The sequence below is a fragment of the Hyaena hyaena genome, unplaced genomic scaffold (genome assembly GCF_003009895.1).
Source record: "Hyaena hyaena isolate Hyena2069 unplaced genomic scaffold, ASM300989v1 scaffold_1718, whole genome shotgun sequence".
NCBI lineage: Eukaryota > Metazoa > Chordata > Mammalia > Carnivora > Hyaenidae > Hyaena > Hyaena hyaena.
In genome coordinates, this window is record NW_024082351.1 from 84065 (window position 1) to 89625 (window position 5561).

Sequence of the window (5561 nt, forward strand, 5' to 3'; positions counted from 1 at the left end):
TAAATCCTAACAGCAGCAGCAGCTGTAGATTGAGGATCTATCTACTAATTTCCAGGCTCTGTGCTTTTACTCATGATTTCATTGAATGTTTGTAACAGGTAGTTACTACTATTTGTAACATCTTTTTTATAAATCAGAGCAGATCCAGTGTTATCACTCTAACAACAATCATTGGCTGAGGAATGGTCACCTATCTGGGCCAGTAAGAGTTCAACACTGATTTTTGCTGGAACCAGGGGGGAAGAGCTCAGCTGATAGAACAAGGGTCTGGAAATGCCTGTGGTCATACATGCTACTGGCAAGGCCTGAGGGACATCTGAAAGTGGTAATACCCAGCGGAGCGGGAAGCTGAGTGAAGAAGAGACAGCCCCTGCCTCCAGTCCTGGTCTTCTTGGCTTATTCTAGTGGATGCTGGAATATGCCACACAGTTCTTCACTGAGGACAAAAAACTTGTTCTCCAGCCCCAGGAACTAATGCCCTGGCAGAAGAGAGCCACTTATCCTGTGTCATGCCCCTTTCCAGGGCAGCCCATAGCTAATGACGGGTTGATGTGGGGATGTAATTGTTGTCCCGCTTGTCCCCAACTCAGGACAACTCTGAAGGGTCATCCCAGCTTAGAGCTCCAGGCGTGGCCGGCTTGGCTCCTTACCATAACCACACCATGGCTCAGCTTCTCCAGCCACTGCAGTACCCAGCCTATTGCTAATATTATCAGCATGGGTGAGGAAATAGGGCTAGTTTCTTTACACGAGAATGGACCAGTGGGGTGTGGGGCAGAGCAGATGGAGAAGAGGAGGAATCACAGAACTAGAACATGGTGTGGGAAGGAGTTTCAAGAAGTCAGTGGGTCCAAAGCAAGATGGGGAGAACTTCAAACCCTTGCCATACTGAGGAACAGTTGAAGGAAGTGAAAATATTCGGTAGAGAAGGAAAGATGTAGGAGGATTATGACTGCATTCTCTGCCTATTTACAGGCAATCAGGTAGAGGCTGGATCAAATTCTTCTGCTGAGTCTCCCCCTTGACCCTCCTCTACAGTTAATTCCCACACATTTAGATCAGGTCATATTGCTCTCCAGCTGAAAGCCCTCCACTGGTTTCTCACCATACTGTTTATACTCTTTGTTTTTTACTTTGAGAAAGCGAAAGAGAGAGAGAGAGAAAGACAGAGAGAGAGACACAGAAAGGGAGAACCTGAGTAGGGGAGGGGCAGAGAGAGAATCTTTAAGCAGGCTCCATGCCCAGCACAGAGCCTGACATGGGGCTTGATCTCACAACCATGAGATCATGACCTGAGCTGAAATTAAGAGTTGGATGCTTAACCGACTGGGCCACCCAGATACCCCTTGTCACACTATTTACAGAACACAAGTGTCTTGTCAATGACCTGGAAGTCTTTCATAATCTGGTTTTTGCTTTCTTATGTATCTTCCCCTCATCCACTCTTCTAGCTACACTGGCCTTCTTTTTGCTGTTCACTGAACACACCAGCCCACTGCTACCTCAGGACTTTTGCACCAGCTGCTCTCTTTGGCTGTTCTTCTATGAGTTCTTTATTCATCCATTTCCCTTTTTTGTTCAGTCTTAAACCAAAAGTTACTTCCTAAGAAATATTCCCTTGACTAGTTCCTGCCTCATTGCCCTGTTTTGTTTCCTAGCACTCTTTGCTCCCTGAGATGGTTTTGCATCTTTGTTTATTATGTGATTCTGTCTCCTGACTATCTCTCATGAAGAATGCAAACCTCACATGGAAAGAGATGTGTCTGTCCTGTTCATCAGTGTAACTTCAGCATGTGGTATGTTTTTGGCACACAGCAGGCGCTCAAAAACTATTTGTTGAGTAAAATAATGAATGAGCACAGGCTTAAAAAGTAGCTCTGGAGCTAGGAGGTGGACAATTTGTAGAGCAGACTTTTGAAGCTGTAGTTGGCAGGCTCAAAGCCTCACTATGGAGGTGAATGTCACTGAGCAGGGAACCATCAGGCCACTGGGAATGTGGGATTTACAGTTAGATAGATCAGGGTGTGAATCTTGGCTCTGCCACTTCTCAGATGGCCACAAGCCTTGGACAGATTCCTTGACCTTGAAAAGCCTCAGTTCTCTCATCCATAAGGATGCGAGTACGAGCTGAAGCCACTCCATAGGGGCACTGGCTTGATTAAACTTGGAAATCTCTCAGTGAGTGCTGGGCACTTAGCAAGTGCTAAATAGATGTTAGCTCTACAGTTTGGCTGTTCAGTTTCTGTTGTTGCAGAGATTACAGGTCCTACCTCCGTTACCTCCATGAGGCCACAAGAGCTGGGGACTCACATGGGGACCTGCTGCTACAATCCCTTCCTCCGCAATCAGGTGATATTTTGTTCCCTGTCACACTAACTGCCATGGGGGCCAGAACAAGCAAGCAGAAGTCCCCTGAGTTCAGGGGTGGCGGTGGGGATTGTGAGTTACCATCTAGACTGTTCCTTATCCACTTCCTTCCACTGACACAAACCAGAGCTGATCTCCTGGGGTTGGAGTCAGATGAGGAAACAGTGAGCAGTTTCTTCGCAGGACTCCTAGCTGTTACAAAAGTCCCACTTATCGCACACATTACTCCAGTCTGTGCTACTGTGTGACTCTGAATGTGTTTTGTGATGAGGCAGCAGGAGAGAGCTGGTATCCTGCTGGGAGCAGCTCTACATTGGGTGGAGCCGGGAGGGAGAAACCCTGGGTGTGAGGGTGCCCACCTTCTATTGGCCCTGCACCTTCCTTCCTCTGGCTAACACGCAGGTGATGGGTGTATGCATCCTGATCCAGAAAAGAGCTGGTCACAGTCAGCCAACATGATGGAGGGGACTTTATTACACAATAGATAAATATAGGCTGAGACTATCATCTCTATGTCCCTTCTGCCCCTCTCTGGTGGCAAGAGAAATTTCTTTCTTCTGTTCAGATGACAACAGCATCTGATAGTTGACACTATCTATATAATGGAGGAAACACCTACCCTGCACCTACTTACTACAGGCTGGGCTCAGTCCTGAAGCACTTCACTGGCATCGCTCGTATAATCCTCTGAGGTGGCTAGCATCATCACCCCCAATTTACAGATGAATGAAACGCTCCTCAGCAAGGTTAGTAACTTGCACACTTATGCCACCCGTGACGGGCAAGTCCAGCACGGGAACCCAGGCGGTCTAGCTCCAGAGTGTGTACTCTATCACCATGCAAACTGGTCTACGTCTGAGGGAGATGGTTTGCCTTGCCCATGGTGGGCTTCCCATCACTGTGGTGACAGTATGATAGGAAAAGATAGGATTCAGTAGGCAGAGAGGAAAAGGATAGACCTGAGGTCTTTGGGTGGGGAAAAAACACGTATTTTGGAACAATGCTGGGAATGTCTGACCACAACAAACCGTCTTGGGCGTAAGGTTCCTCTTAAGAATACAACAGACACCATCTACTCCCTTTCAGGTTTCCCTCAGGAATTTGACAAAAGACCTGGTTAATAATAAGTAGACCATGAAACATATAATCCACAAGGAACAGCATGGCCATAGACCACCCCTCACACGATGGAAACGAGCCAGTCAAGAATGGATAACCCAGCACCTAGAGCTTTCCAGCCAGTAAGGGTTCCTGAGAAGGAACAAGGGGGAAGGGAGGGGGTGCTGATGAGAGCCTTATAAACAAGGACCTTTGCCTACAGTCCTCGGGCACTCACTTTCGAATGGCCCCTCTCTGTAAAGAGAGCTTTCATATGATTCATCTTTTCTGATCTTATACTATAATCAACTTGTGCCTGCTGCTTATTTTGTGTACGCCTGTTCATTCTTCCAAGCAGCAAGACAACGAACACCGGGTATTCCGGTAAAATATCCTTCAACAACAGGCGTCAATAACTGAGTTAGACAGAGAGGTCTCTGGCATGTATTTAGTGTATCCTCTGTCTGGCCTGGAACTGAGCACTCTACCAACAGCATCTCCCATCATGCTCGCGACACCCTTGCCAGCTAAAAGAATCATCCTGCTTAGCAGACAAATATGCTGGAATTAGAGAGATTGGGTAACTGGTCTAGGTCTCCGGGCTGCTGAGGCTGGAGCTGGGAATCCAGCAGGCCTAACTAACCCCCATCCGGAGCTCCTCAGTGCTTACCAGGGCCAGTTACCAAAAAGATTAAACCTCAGAGGCACTGGACTGGACCAGCTGACTTCTGGGATCCTAGCTAACCTGAGATGCCCAGGGGCATGTTGACACATGTGTCTGACACATAACTCTGCACACTCTTGAATAGAGCTGCTGTAACTGATTTCTAGGCCAAAGAAGTAGTCATTACATTTAAGATATTATATTTAGGGGCGCCTGGGTGGCTCAGTCGGTTAAGCGTCCGACTTCGACTCAGGTCATGCTCTCACAGTTCGTGGGTTCGAGCCCCGCGTCGGGCTCTGTGCTGACAGTGAGTTCAGAGCCTGGAGCCTGTTTCAGATTCTGTATCTCCTTCTCTCTCTGACCCTCCCCTGTTCATGCTATCTCTCTCTCAGAAATAAATTTAAAAATATAAAAAAATAAAGATATTATATTTAAGGAGGTATTTTGCTTCCCAGCCTTGTTTCTCAGTGAAGGCTTCCTTCACTACTCTGTCTAACCCCTCACCCCCAACATTCCCTGTCTTGGTTTCCTATTTCATTTTTCTCTACAGCTCCTACAGTTCATCTAAGATACCCATCTATTGTTTATTTTTTATTGTCTCTGTTAAAATGTAATGTCAAAAAGGGCAGGAGTTTTGTCTGTTTTGTTCAGGCTCTGTCCCCAGTGCAGCACAAGACAGTGCCTGGCCCATAGTAGGTGTTCAATAAATGTTCCACGAATCTGTATGAGCTGCCTTAAGACAACAGCATCGTGGCTACAAAGAGATCAGGATGCGGTCTACTGAGTCTCTGGCCTCAGTGGGGGCATTCAGGAGACATTTCCCTGTGTCTGCGACTGTTTTTTCTGCCAAACGCAGATATTGAAAACTGTGGTCAGCCAATAGCTCTGGAATTACAGGACTCATCAAAGCCTGAATGAAGGAACTAGCCGTGGGCCATCAGACAAGTGAGGCACAGGGAAGCCACTTCTCTGGAGGTTGGTGAGAAGAGCCAGGTCACAGGCCCAGCAGGTGGGCAGAGGGCAGGAGGCGGGAGCGCAAGCAGAGACCCGGCTAGAGTGCGCGCCTCTTCGCCACCCAGCCCCGCCGCTGGGAGCACTAATGTAACCTGCCGAACTTCCGTTCCATAACGAGCGGAGGGGTGTCAGGGTTGTACCTCCGTTGCAGGGTCGTTGCAGGGACTGACGGGGATCAGCAGGGACCCTGCGTACGGCTACGCAACGCCGGGGCCGTGGGCAGGAGGCGCGCAAGCGTGGTGAGGCGACCGCAGAGGAAGGACAGGTGGCGGCGCCTGGAGGCAGAGCCTGCGGTCGGGATCCCGGACGTCAGCGGTGAATCGACGTGGGCGGAGCCGCAATCTGAGCAGGGCGGAGGACCCGGCGCGGAGGTGTTCCCGGGGGCGGGGGGCGGCAATCTGTGCCTATAGGCTCCCCT